Source organism: Leuciscus leuciscus, assembly GCF_965113295.1.
Source record: "Leuciscus leuciscus genome assembly, chromosome: 24".
NCBI lineage: Eukaryota > Metazoa > Chordata > Actinopteri > Cypriniformes > Leuciscidae > Leuciscus > Leuciscus leuciscus.
Genome location: NC_138723.1, coordinates 24,301,089 through 24,316,621, shown reverse-complemented (window position 1 = coordinate 24,316,621; position 15,533 = coordinate 24,301,089). Strand labels below are relative to the sequence as shown.

At 40.5% G+C, this 15,533-nt stretch overlaps 1 long non-coding RNA gene across 1 annotated transcript in view; it reads right to left on the bottom strand.

The window, feature by feature from the left end:
- The window catches only part of LOC309489674, a 47,904-nt gene that overhangs the window by 16,115 nt on the left and 16,256 nt on the right, over window positions 1-15,533 (bottom strand). The gene's annotated exons all lie outside the window — the stretch shown is intronic.

The following is a 15,533-nucleotide window of genomic DNA, read 5'->3' as shown; positions in this document are numbered from 1 at the left end:
CAGTGCCCCTTATAATTGTCAGCACAAGAGACAAAGAGCGGACTGCTCTTTCGTAACAAACTCATCCTCTGCACGTAAGTGCGGGCACAGATAGTTTAACCGCTCTTCTTCTGATGTAGAAAAAGGTGTGCTTCTGATTAGGGATGTCCCGATCCGATCACGTGATCGGAAATCGGGCCCGATCACGTGTTTTCAGACTCGATCGGAATCGGACGTTACCTCCCGATCAGGACTCGGATATATATATGTATATATATTCTCATTATTTTTTAACACATCTGTAGTTATGCGGTGCCACAGAGTTACGCCGGTTTCACACTGCACGCGAGCAGAGCGTAAGTAGCACAGGAGCAGTGCGTATGGTGAGCAGGAGCAGGACACGCGCGTTTTGCTTTCACACTGGCAGCGTTTGTCACGCGCGGCTGAACCGCGGGTTGTGTACAGACAGAGTACTCTTTAATGGATAAGTTGGCATTGCTTTATTTCGTTTTCAAATACATTTAAGAGAAAAGACTTGTCAAGAAGCTTATTTTATTAATAATTTAATTTATATAACTTTTGGTTCATCTTTGTTTTTATTGTTCTGGCAACAAGTTTGTTTTTGGACATTTGTTTTCTTTTTAAATTGCTGTTGGTCATTTGATTGACTGTTTAAAACACAATAGATATCATCAATGCACTTTTTGGATAAAACTGCGGTGTATTTTGGCCATGATCAATAATTGTCACTTTAATTCAGCGTAAGCGGCGCAGCAAAAATAGACTCGGCGCCGAAACGATCGCGGCACTGCTGCTCTGCTCTGCTACGCACTGCCGCGCCACCTCTGCGTGCGGTGTGAATGCTCTAATATGTTAACATGGGCGTCGAAAAAAATACGCTCTGCTAACGCGTGCAGTGTGAAACCGGCGTAAGAGTTAGGAGTGCAGTTCCTAAAAGCACATTACTGGCTTTGCAAACACTGTGGCACTTTTATATTTTATTTGTTTACATGCCTGCCGGGTATTTTAAGTTGAGGTGCTATTTGTTTATATATTAGACTTTTTTTATATTTACTGTTGCACTAAAGTCCAAAAGTGAAGAATTTATGTTATTTATTACTTGATTGTTCAAGCTACCTCACAGAAGAATGTTAAAATAAGGTGAATTAAATAAAAAATAAGGAACATCCTGGATCTGTTTTTTCGCTCTTCTTTATTCTTTTTTTATGTATTATAGAAGTATCGGATCGGGACTCGGTATCGGTAGATACTCAAAATCAAATGACTCGGAGGCAAAAAAACCTGATCGGGACATCCCTACTTCTGATGTCTCATTGACTTTAGGAACAAACTCCGGATTAGTTTTCAGTGCAACTTTCGATCTACCCACTGAAAACCGCATACAGTGAGAATGTACAGACAAAGTGTGTAATTCACTCACCCGCTTTGATGTAATGAAGCAAGCAGTAAAGCTGTCTTTAAAGAAAGACACTGTAAATCAATACTCTTTAATGGTTCAATAGGGGGCTGGAAGAACACGTCCAGAACCACAGATAAATCCCAGGATGGGATCAGAGACTTAGTGACCGGAAGTAACTGTCTCACACCCTCATAAATAGTTATACTGTATTAAAGGGATACTCCACTTTTTTTTAAAATGGGCTCATTTTACAACTCCCCCAGAGTTAAACAGTTGAGTCTTACCGTTTTCGAATCCATTCAGCCGAACTCCGGGTCTGGCGGTACCACTTTTAGCATAGCTTAGCATAGATCATTGAATTGGACAGGACTAGGGATGTCAATTTTCAAAAATTTCCATGATCGATCGTCGTTTAAATTAACGATCAATTAATCGATTAATCGTTGGCCTTAATACTGCGATATGCGTCTACTGCAGTGGCTATGACAGCATGACAGGGTCTGCAAATGCTGCTCAAAACGCTATGTTCCTCCCCAAATCAATTAGAATGGTTTTAAATATAAATAAAGGGCTAGTAGGATTGTAAAATGTTTCGATGTGATTGATAATGAAATTAATTATTTAATAATCAAATATAACTACTAATACAACGTGTCACCAACGCCGCCTCATATGCGCTTAGAATGTGTGACTGTTGTGGACGCGCTCTTCTTGGAACAACTGCACGTGCTGAATGAATCTGCTACCGTTAAACTGGAGCACTTTGCTAGCACGTTATTTATCTAAAAGAAACGCATCCTATATGAGATTAATCCGATATATTCAAAATAGACATAATATTGTAAGACTGAAAATACTGGTTGAGGCCTGATTTATGGGACAAAAGGGCCCGGCTGGCTAATTAACATTGTTGTTAGTTCATGTGCTTCTGAGAGTTCCAAAGAACCCACACAAGAGCATGGTTTAATGCGAATGTTTATCATTGACTGTTATGCTTTTGGTGTCATTTGAAATGTCTCAAAGTGAGTGGTACAGATATCTCATATCCAGATAGATAAAATAAAAGGAAATAAGGTTTATAGAAGTTCATAGGGAACTGGTTTAGAGATAATGCCAGATAAGGCAACCCCCCCTTCTGTGGGATAGAAGCCATTTGAGGGTGGTCTCACCCCATCCCCCTTGTCACCTGGACAGAGGATAAAGGAAGGTGTTCTGGCTCTCTCTGTCTCTTCTTCTTGGCTGGACGTGGAATTGGATAGGTGGTTTCTCTCTCTCTCTCTCTCTCTCTCTCTCTCTCTCTCTCTCTCTCTCTCTCTCTTTCCCTTTCTCTCTCTCTATCTCAGGTACAAGCTGGGTAAGATTCTTTGGGGTAACCAATGTATAACCATGTTCTAGATATTTGAATTGATTGTGGAATTGATCTCTGATATCTGAAATATTAAATTGCTACAATGTGATTATTCCAACTGGGTTTGACATTGTTTATTTAATGGTTAAAAGGAATAGTCAAACATTCGCTCACTTTTAGTGAGGCACAGATATTATAAAAACCTTTCATTTATGGAGTCAGATGAATTAACGAGTGAGTACATGATTAATGTATTGCAAATTTAACCAACAAATACTTTGCATGAGTGAGGACAGAACACGTGACAACCTTCCCCGTGTATTGGCGAACCGGCAGATTGGGCCAATATAGCGGGCCTTACAAAATGGTGACCTCGGACGTGATCTCAAAACAGATCAAAACAGTTTCACGAGAAATGTCCTTTTCAGCAAGTATTTGGGATTTTAAAATCAACAAGAGGTTTGAACATCTTCTCTTTCTTCCGCCGCGATGGTAAGTAAACTTTTTCTGCCCTTTATAGAAGTGTTGAAGAAATGTTTGCATTGTTTAGCCTACGGGTCGGAATTAAAGCCCTTTGTTTAGAACGTGATGCGGTAGCTAGATGAAGAATGAAAACCCTTGTGCATTAGATTTTAAAGATCTCCTTGTTTTGCCTAAGCAACAAGAAACGAAACCTAAAGTATAGCATTTTCCAAATAATGAATAATCGATGAAGAGCTAAAAAAGTAAAGCCTAAAAGTTTTAAAATCAGGCGCATGTTTTCCGGCCATTGTTGAAACCAGCAACACTCGAAGAGAATGAGCAAACTAACAGAAAACAGAGAAAGAAAAATCTAAGTTTGTAAAAGATCGGAAAACACGTGATTTTATAAATAAAAAGGCAGATCGATGCATTGTTTATGAAAAGAAAATTTGGAGAAAACAGGATGATATGATTTACAAGCTAAAACTCAAATATCAAGGCTAATGCTAAAGGCTAAAGCCATGCTGCGTCCAAACGCTTAAACCATGTTTTGTCTCACTGGCTGACTGGTAGGCCCAAAAGCCACATTGAAAACATTAATATCCTATACTAAACCTAAACTAATCTTGACAAACTCTATATTCCATTAAAATCTTAAACTTTGACACAGATGGAATTAAATTAAGTAATTCAATTTAATTTGGCTTATTTAAGTTCCTCTGAGAAGTAAACCCCTAAAGTATTTGATATGCTGGGATGGAAATAGATCTTTTTTAGAAAGAAGACTATCTAGTCAAAAATCTGGGAAAATTAACTGTAAGCCCATTATTGTGAAAGCATGTGTACTGATCATGTCTTGTTTACATTATGGGCCGAAAAGGTTCAGCCTACACTGTACAAACTCAGTAGAAAAGGTCTTAACATGGATGCCATTGACAATGAAATTTTCACTTGGTGGAAAACAGTGGGTAGTAAACAGAAGAAATCAAAACATGGTGAAATAATTGAGGCTTTAAACTTCATAAGTCATAAACGGCTAAATGAGTTAACAAAATTTCTATCTTCGCTTATGGATGCTAAATGTGAAGAAGTGCATTCTAAAAATGCAGAGGCACAAAAGTCTGAGGAAAAGATTCAAGATCTTCAAACACAGCTAGATAAATTACTAGCTGAGCTGTTAGCCCTGACTAAAAAGTGTAAAAATCACAAAGACACCATTGCGGATCTTAAGGCTAAGCTAAATGCTAAAAGCAAGTCTCCCAACAAGCTTAACAGCGATTGGGCAAAAAATGTACACTTCTTAGATGAGGCAGCCTGCTCTAATAATCTTGTATCTTTTCAGACAGATGAAGCATGTGATAAAGTTATGAAAAGAGTGCCTGTTTCTGCCCTTAAGGTGATACAGCACCCAAACGGCACAGAGTCACTCATTCGGCGTCCTTTAACAGTAACTGAATGTAGCTTGTTTAAAGCAGAGATCGGACCATTCCCTTTAAAAGGGCCATTCGAACCATGGTGGAGACACATTGTTAGTCTAAAACATGCATTTCAGCTCGAACCAAAAGATATTTGGCAAATTGTTATCAGCTCAATTCCAGATGTTCTGAACTATAAGATACCACAGGTTTTGATGACAGGCACCATTGTGCAGTCAATGCATCAAAATGAGCCTGAGAGCGAAATCTTGAATAGACTAAAACAATGCCTTTGCGAGCTGCGTGGTTGTAGTCCTGTTGGATGGGAATTGATTTTCAATCGGAAACAGAGTACTGAAGAATCGTTTGAGACATATGCAGAAAATATGTTTGAACTTTTTGAGGAGTATTCTGGAATTGAGGGTGTTAACCACAACAACGTAATTGTCCTTGAATTCCTGCTTACAAATGCAGGGCCGCGTGTACAGCAATCACTCATGTGTGGTGCTTCTCCAGCACAAAACACATTCGAAGGTATTGTTAGTTGGGCAACAAGAATTGAGTCACGAAAACAAATGCATGGTGAGGTAGCTGTGTTAGAATGTCATGAAGATCCTCCATCTGCAGGAGAATTCAGAAAGCCACACTGTGGCAAACTGAACAGATTCTGTAATTCCTGTCACAAAACAGGCCATACAGAGGAAAAGTGTTGGTCACTGGGCAGAGGCAGACCTCCACCCTATTTCATAAAACGCAGACAATCACAATCTAATGACAAAAACCAGCACTCTGCAAGTAACCAAAGCTCAAATGCATCTAAAACTCTTACTGACCTAACAACTTTGGACGCTCAAGGCCTTCAGCTATTAGCGTCATTTGCTAGTCGGGTAGCAGCCCAATAGCAAATAGCTTAAATGTTTAACATCTAAATTCATTGAACCTGTCTGCATTTTCAAATTTGAAATTGTGCTTAACACATCGTGCCCTACACATCGTGCACATAGAACACAATTTGGTTGTTTGTGCTACAACATGCACATAGGCTAATTTAAAGTTTATCCTTTAAACACAGGATTACTTTACTGTAAGTGTAGTTGAAACACTTAGGCAAAGGTGATATAGATGTATTCTATTGTTTTGCTGTGGGTGTATTTGGAACACTTAGGTAAAAGGTTGTAGATGTTGTATTCTAGGCCATGTGTCCTGTGTAAACTGAAGTAAACGCGTGTGTCTGTGCTGAATTTGATGGCTATAATGTGATTCACAATGAATTTGAAAATCAGAAACAGTGAACGCATCTCATTAATCCTGAAACAAAAAACCTTTTCATATTTAAGGCTTCAGAGAACGAAATATTGTTATGTTTGAATGTATTCTGAATTACTCTGAGATTTGTTTTTTCCAAAATAGATTAACGGATTCGTATGTTTCCACAAGATTGTGTCAGAGATTGGCGACGGGACGGCTAATAGCTGATATCAGGAAGTGTGCGGGCGACTTGGATGAGAGGATGGGTTAGTCCGACTAGGATCAGCTTTACGCTGGTTGATTAACCTAGCTTGGACGCTTCCGATGACTTCTGTTCTAATTTAATAGTTTTGGAAAACGGTTGAATTGAGTTCCTGAAGGGCATCCAAGAGGGCTACTGAATATATCTTTGATTGTTGCGCGTTGGGATTACGGCAACGTCCTAGATATTTAGCCATTGCCTCAGCTTCTGATCTTCGGGACTGACCACTTGTGTCGTGCATCCTTAGGAGAAGGACTGCAAAGCGATATAGTTTCCTTATCTATAAACGGAAAAATATAAAGTAAGAGTAAATAGAAGAATCAAACGTTATAATGGCCATTTAAAAAGACTAAATGAGAAGAAAAGGTATTTGAAACCTAGCAAAGGGAAAAAGAAAAACAGCGAATGTACATCTTATCAGCCCTGAGCCAAAAGGCCTTTTAATATTCAAATGTATTGACATGAGAACAAGTAGAGATTTGACCATGCGTTAAGTTGGTCCAGAGACCGAAAACAATATAATTTGACTTGTATTGTTAAAGAATATAATTATATTATAACATGAATTATAATAAACATTATATTACACTCGCCGAGCAGGACAATAATTGGAGAAGTGTGACTTTCATCATTAAAATTGAATTTCTGAAACAGAATTTCATTTGTGTGCTACCCAGTGCCAAAAAGGGGCGGAGTATGTTTTTATTTTTCACCGTTAGAAAACACGGCTAGGAGTGTGGCACAGGTAATAGCACGCTAAATAATCCTTGACTGGGGTGCACCAACTGAATTGAATCTGATAAGATAAGTAGATAAGTAAATTTACGAGGAGGGTGTGAAATGCTAAACAGCAGAAAGAAGCACCACAGTTTTTTGCAGGTCAAAAAATATCTGCACAAATTAAAATGTGTGAATGCATTGCACATGCAGCGGACTGAAGGCTGAACTGAAAAAGCAGCTTCAGGTGTCACAACACACTGAGACAACAGCAACAATTCAGACGTGGTCAATGAAACTCGGTTTCATGTGACATCTGGAATTAAAATTGCTAACAAGTAAAAGAATTCTACACGTCTGAATTTAATGCTTTTGAAATATTGGAATTAGCTGTGGTTCGCTCTCCTCTGTTTTCTGTCTCAGGCTTAAGCCTTGTTTATACTCGACGCAGCCGCAAGAGCGCGAGTCACCGCAGACCGCGCGCGCACCTCTCCAGACGGACGAGGCATTTATACTTGACGCGCGCGCCGTTGTGTTATTCTTTGAAACGACAGGGGGCGACTCGGAGTAATTTACCTCTAAACCACCGGGAAACAGCAGTGAAGAAGTAGTTTGCGTGGATCAAAACCTTTCATCAAAATTCTACAATTATTTTTGAATGATACCTGTTGCTGTCTTAAGACAACTTTGATAAACTTTTAAGATCCACTTAAAATGTTGACTAATGTAGTCATGTGGCATTAACTAACATAAAAACATGCGTTACCTTTTTACTCTTTGGCAATGTTAATAAAAATATAAGTTTTTATTTTTTGTTAATATAGCATTTACAGTAACTGAGTTTGTAATACAAAACTACAAGCTGAAGCCTTATTGAAGAGTGTTTAAACTTTAATTTTATCAGCAGGGCAAACTTCTGCTACTGTAAATGTAAGCAGTTACTTTAGACAAGTGCAAACTGGGTGCTTAATAGAAATGTGTTTCTATTCACAAAATGAGAGGCTTTTATTGGTCGCCATCAATGTAAATGTTTCTATGTGTATAGAGACAAAAGAATGAGGTTAATCACTGTCTGTTACCATCAGTGTACTGCCTCACTTTTATTTATGAAGACATTTATAAATGCAAACACAAAATAAAATCTTTAGTTTTTGTTTTTATTTCACAGCAAACTATAAATACAAATCTCTTTTGTAAATGAATTAAAAAAATGTTTATCTATTGTGTATTATTTAAAATTCTAAGTACTTTGTAATGTGTGTAATGGCAAACAAAGTCTATGCATCGTTGTCCCTCAGTGCATCAAAAAGGACCTGATTCAGCTTGAACTTTACATCAAGCTTCTTCCTTGGGTCCACTTTTGCAAGCATGTCAGCTAAAACTTGGCTTTGACAAATTTGTCTCGAAGATTTTTCCAAACTTTTCGACAAAATACGTCTTCCTTCCCCAACGTCTTCGCAATTTCCCTCCAGGAATTCTGTGCCATCTGACTGTCTCTATGGTCCCGCATGGAAGGATCATAAACATGCTGGTACAGACGTACCAGCTCGGACAAAGTCGCCTCGAAATCGGTCATCTTCGGATGCGGCACCGCGCGCGATGTTACAAAAAGTGCCGTGCACACCGCCAGGCGAAATTGGGTCTTGCGAACCCAACGCGCGAGACCGCCCACTCCGCAATGACGTCATTTTTGCCGCGCGCGCCTCGCGATCTTGCGGCTGCGTCGAGTATAAACAAGGCTTTAGGCTACTTCTGCAAAATGGTGGAGCCCACCTGGAGCAAATCCAGGACAGCGGAATTGTTCGAACATAACCTGAGACTCGGGAGATGGGTGAAAAGACATTATAAAAGGCCTTTTCACACGTCACACTATCACATTACTGCATAAATATGGCCTCCCAGTTTAGAACTGGATCGAAATTTGCAACACAATTGTTATCGATTAGATTCCACCCATCTCCTAGACATGAACACTGAACACACCCCTCCATCACTATACCCTCACAGCAACATCACCTGGGGTAGATGGTCTATCCAGGTTGAACACTGCACATCAGACGAAGATGTGTCATCTTCACACTAACAGATCCAGATAGCTTCACACACACAGGGTGGAGCTGATCTCATGATCATGGTCTAACAGAGACACAGAGAATAGCATACGCTATTCACAACAAACTGCTAACTAATGTAACACACATGAACAACTGAATGGCTGCAGTCACAAATCAAGACAAATTCTAAGGCAGACCTGCCATTAAATTTCAAACTCTATGATTGTTGGTGGGAGTTGGAAGATCAGAGGGCCCCTGATTTCTCAACTTACCACTAATAACAGAAACATAATTAAAATGGATAAATCTGAAGTGAGACCAATTCAATCAAGTACAAAAATGTACAAATCAACTCTGTCATCGACTGTGACTTAGCCAGATCAATACACACACTCTCAAACACACTCTCTCACAGACACACACACACACACACACACACACACACACACACACACACAAAAACACTCTCACAGACAAAAACACACTCTGACATTCTAAAAAATTCTCACACAAACACACAAAACCATTGATTGGTTTACACTGACCTCTTGCTGCATTTCTGAAACCTTTTTTGATTTCTGCATTGATTTCCTTTGAGTAATTCAGAAAAACATTTCTGAAACTTATTTTGATTTTAATTTCTGAAACTTATTTTGATTTCCTTTGAGTAATTCAGAAAAACATTTCTGAAACTTATTTTGATTTTAATTTCTGAAACTTATTTTGATTTCCTTTGAGTAATTCAGAAAAACATTTCTGAAACTTATTTTGATTTCCTTTGAGTAATTCAGAAAAACATTTCTGAAACTTATCTGCATATTTGTATATTGTCCATTTTACTTGCAACAATGTATTTGGACATCAATTCAATTGAATCTCGGTTTGGTTACACCAAAATAGCACTGGTTGTTTTGTTAGAATGCCATTTATTTAAATGTTTCTAGAAACAGGGTAAGAGCTTGTAAGATCTTCCTTTGTCCTTCCTTGACCATCTATAGGAGTACTATTGACGTGGTAATTAAAAATCAGGTAATTAATGAGACCAAACGTACCACTCACAATTGCTGACATGAACATTGAACATTGAACATGACATGATTTTTCCTTATTGCATTATGCGTTCCTATGCATTTCCTTACGACTGTAAGTTCATATGTGCTCAATCATGAAGCGGACATTTAAGATGCTTTTCAGGTGTCTCACACAAAGCAGTGTGGACCAAAGGAGAAGCCCTTCATCCACTGAGGTCTGCCCAGACAACCGTACCGCTGGAGGTGACAGGATTGGTCAAGAAGGGTCAGATCATCATCGTGGAGAAGGTGCCAGGGAAGCGGAAGTTTCTCCATGAAGGAATGACACGTCAACTGAACAAGTCACAAAAGGTCCAGATTGACTCTATGAACTTTGCTCACGTCACAGGATTACAGGAAGAGAACCTGAACGCATTCATCCACACGCTGGACTCAAGCTATACACCTGGTGGGAACAGGTGTTCTGCAGGTGAACACCGCCCACTGAGCTTCTACAGATGCCAACATTGCAAAGACAATTTTTGTGCTACATCTTCAAGGATTATAACAAACGTCTTACTGTGACCCCGTAAGTGTTCATCGGAATGTGACCCACGGGATCAAGGAGGGAAACTGTAAGACTGAAAATACTGGTTGAGGCCTGATTTATGGGACAAAAGGGCCCGGCTGGCTAATTAACATTGGAACTCTCAGAAGCACATGAACTAACAACAAAGAACCCACACAAGAGCATGGTTTAATGCGAATGTTTATCATTGACTGTTATGCTTTTGGTGTCATTTGAAATGTCTCAAAGTGAGTGGTACAGATATCTCATATCCAGATAGATAAAATAAAAGGAAATAAGGTTTATAGAAGTTCATAGGGAACTGGTTTAGAGATAATGCCAGATAAGGCAACCCCCCCTTCTGTGGGATAGAAGCCATTTGAGGGTGGTCTCACCCCATCCCCCTTGTCACCTGGACAGAGGATAAAGGAAGGTGTTCTGGCTCTCTCTGTCTCTTCTTCTTGGCTGGACGTGGAATTGGATAGGTGGTTCTCTCTCTCTCTCTCTCTCTCTCTCTCTCTCTCTCTCTCTCTCTCTCTCTCTCTCTCTCTCTCTCTCTCTCTTTCCCTTTCTCTCTCTCTATCTCAGGTACAAGCTGGGTAAGATTCTTTGGGGTAACCAATGTATAACCATGTTCTAGATATTTGAATTGATTGTGGAATTGATCTCTGATATCTGAAATATTAAATTGCTACAATGTGATTATTCCAACTGGGTTTGACATTGTTTATTTAATGGTTAAAAGGAATAGTCAAACATTCGCTCACTTTTAGTGAGGCACAGATATTATAAAAACCTTTCATTTATGGAGTCAGATGAATTAACGAGTGAGTACATGATTAATGTATTGCAAATTTAACCAACAAATACTTTGCATGAGTGAGGACAGAACACGTGACAACCTTCCCCGTGTATTGGCGAACCGGCAGATTGGGCCAATATAGCGGGCCTTACAATATTACAAATTATATCTGCACAAAATGACGCAAATTCATGCACAAGTGAACTTGAACACCATGTTGTGGACGCGGTCTTCCTGGAGCAACGCGACACGGCAACTAAACCCAAATAATTCACAATGTTTTATTACAATATTGTTCTCTTTATAATGTTATGTAATATTACAGTCCCAGTAGTCATTATTAGTCGTGCACTGCCGTTTGAGCTGCGCGCGCTGAAGCTGACGCTTTACTACAGAGTTAATTCTTAACCAAATGCATCCAATATGAGATAAATCAGATATAGATAGGCCTACAGAAAATAAACGGTATTACAACTTACATTTGCACAAAACAAAAGGCTGCGAATGCACACGCAAACTTATAGTCATGATGAAGGTGTAAAATGGTCCCAAACATAACTTCGGCGCGCTCGCTTTACATGTTTCGCGGTTGAGCAGCGCGCACGCGCATGAAGACCTGCTTAATCGATGATCGATAAGTTGTATCGATTAAATGTATTATCGACAATTAATCGATCGTCGATTAATCGTTGACATCCCTAGACAGGACCATTAGCATCTCTCTCAAAAAAATGACCAAAGAGTTTCAATATTTTTCCTATTTAAAACTTGACTCTTCTGTAGTTATATCGTGTACTAAGACCGACGGAAAATGAAAAGTTGCGATTTTCTAGGCTGATATGGCTAGGAACTATACTCTCATTCCTGCGTAATAATCAAGAAACTTTGCTGCCGTACCATGAGTCCAGCAGGCGTAATGATATGACGCAGCGCCTGAAAATAGTCCCCAGCTCGGTAACTTCCAACGTGACCGGGACTAAGTTTGTCTAACCTATTAGACCTATTTTCAGGCGCTGCTTCATATCATTACGCCTGCTGCACCCATGGTACGGCAGCAAAGTTTCTTGATTATTACGCTTTTAATTATAGACACACTTCCCACATCCTTTTTCAAAAGTGTGTTAAACAGTTTAGAATAGTGATGCTCCGATCAGCATTTTTGGGGCCGATCACCGATTACCAAAATCATGATCTGCCGATTGCCGATCACTGCCGCTCACAGAATGGAAATATGCTAGAGTCAAGAAAATCTTGAAGAACCACCAATATTTATTTAATTGTAGTTAGAAAACAAGATAACATACTGTAGGCCACCTTTTCCAAATAAGGCACAGTATAATTTTTCAAAACAAAGAGGGGTCAGGCAGACTACAATGGATGTAGTTGAGGAACAAACTACATCATTTCCATTAAAATAAAATAATGACAATGACATTTGAGGTTATTAAAACAGTAAGTCCCGCCCCTCGACTGCCAAAAATAAAAGTGTTCGAGCGAGCAAAATCAGCAGGCGAGAGGAGATCAAGCGCGAGAGTGTGGGGAATGATCAAGCGCGCGCGCGAGGGCAGAGATGTCATGCGCCCCGCGCAGGGTTTGAATGAGCTCGCGAGTTCCCGTTTCCTCGCGCGTAGATCTGTCATCCTCTCGTGAATGTCATTTACTGCGCGCGCCAGCATCAGTTGTGCGCTCGTTTATAATTGCCATTGAATTGCCGTCATAGGAGAACTCATTTTGCCACTGTTAAGCAAGCTCTGCTCTGCTGTTGTGTTGCCGCGCATACGGAAAAGTTGCGCGAGTTATTTACGTCACGTGATCGGCTTTTTTGATCGGCGCTTTTGGGGGTTGCCGATCAAGCAATTTTTTGCCAATATCGGCCGATCATGATCGGCGGCCGATCAATCGGAGCATCACTAGTTTAGAAGCAGATCTTCTCAAAGTGGTAAATGCCTCACTTCTCTCTGGGAGTTTTCCAAACTCCCTTAAAACTGCAGTTGTCAAGCCCCTCCTGAAAAAGAGCAATCTGGATAAGACCATATTAAGCAACTATAGACCGATCTTAAATCTTCCTTTCAAGATCATTGAAAAAGTTGTCTTCAATCAGCTAAACAAATTCTTAAGCTCGAATGGATACTTTCACAATTTTCAATCTGGTTTCCGACTGCACCACAGCACAGAGCTCATAAAGATAATAAACGATATTCGTTAAATACTGATATTGGCAAATTATCAGTGCTGGTACTACTCAGAATCAGAATCAGAATCAGAAAGAGCTTTATTGCCAAGTGTGCTTGCACCCACAAGGAATTTTTCTTGGTACTGAAGCTTCCAGTGCACATATACAAATACAAATACAACAAGAAACATAGTAATACAAATTCTAAGAATAAAATATATAAAAAAATAAAATAAAATAAAATAGTATAAAAAGTAAAAAAAAGGGGTCACAGTTGGGTTTAGTCTGAATAAACATTTACAGATTATGAACATATTTACAGTATTTTGAGAAGTATGAATAATATAAATATAAATATCACCTGAGTTAGAGAATATTACACTAGACAGTGGGAGTCTAGTGCATGTTACAGATTATGAACATATTTACAGTATTTTGAGTAGTATGAATAATATAAATATAAATATCACCTGAGTTAAGAGAATATTGCACTAGACAGTGGGAGTATTGCACTTGCAGGCATATGCCTTGGGGGGCATGTTAAGTGTTCAGAAGGGAAATGGCCTGTGGAAAGAAACTGTTCCTGTGCCTGGATGTTCTTGTGGCCAGTGATCTGTGTCGCCGTCCTGACGGTAACAGTTCAAACAGGGGGTGTCCAGGGTGAGTGGAGTCTGTGATGATTTTACCTGCTCTCTTCCTCACTCTGGAAGAGTACAGGTCCTGGAGGGTTGGCAGGGGGGCACCAATAATCCTCTCTGCAGTCCGGACTGTCCGTTGCAGTCTCCTGATGTCCGATTTGGTAGCTGAACCAAACCAGACAGTGATGGAAGTGCTTAAAACAGACTCAATGACGGCTGAGTAGAACTGGATCAGCAGCTCCTGTGGCAGATTGAACTTCTTCAGCTGGCGAAGGAAGTACAGTCTCTGCTGGGCCTTTTTCACAATGGAGTCAATGTGATTTGCCCACTTCAGGTCCTGAGAGATGGTAGAGCCCAGGAACCTGAATGACTCCACTGCTTCCACAGTGCTGTTCATGATGGTGAGAGGGGGGAGTGCTGGGGATTTTCTCCTGAAATCCACAATCATCTCCACTGTTTTGAGCGTGTTCAGCTCAAGGTTGTTATAGCTGCACCAGACAGCCAGCTGTTCAACCCCCAGTCTGTAAGCAGACTCGTCACCATTTTGGATGAGACCGATGACGGTGGTGTCGTCTGCAAATTTCAGGAGCTTGACAGAGGGGTCTTTAGAAGTGCAGTCATTAGTGTACAGGGAGAAGAGCAGTGGGGAGAGAACGCACCCTTGGGGGGCGCCAGTGCTGATGGTGAGGGTCCTGGATGTGAGCTTCCCCAGTCTCACTCGCTGCTGCCGGTCTGTCAGGAAGCTGGAGATCCACTGACAGATTGAGGATGGCATGGAGAGCTGAGTCAGTTTGGCTGTGAGAAGATCAGGGATGATGGTATTGAAGGCCGAACTGAAGTCCACAAATAAGATCCGTGCATAAGTCCCAGGTCTGTCAAGATGTTGCAGGATATAGTGCAGTCCCATGTTGACTGCATCATCCACAGACCTGTTTGCTCTGTAAGCAAACTGAAAGGGATCCAGAAGGGGTCCAGTGATGTCCTTCAGATAGGCCAACACCAGTCTTTCAAACGACTTCATGACCACAGACGTGAGAGCGACAGGTCTGTAGTCATTAAGTCCAGTGATTTTAGGTTTTTTGGGAACCGGAATGATAGTGGAGCGTTTGAAGCAGCAGGGAACTTCACACTGCTCCAATGATCTGTTGAAGATCTGCGTGAAGACTGGGGCCAGTTGGTCAGCGCAGGCTTTTAGACAAGCAGATGAGATGCCGTCTGGGCCTGAAGCTTTCCTAGTCTTCTGTTTTTTGAAGACTCGGCTCACGTCCTCCACACAGACCTTAAGCTCAGGTTGGATGGCAGAAGGGGGAGGAGAGGGGTTGCAGGAGGTGATGGTGGATGTGTGAAGTGCACATCAGAGCGGGTGTGAGGTGTGAGTCTGGGCTTCTCAAACCTGCAATAGAATGCATTGAGAGTGTCAGCCAGTTGTTGATTCTC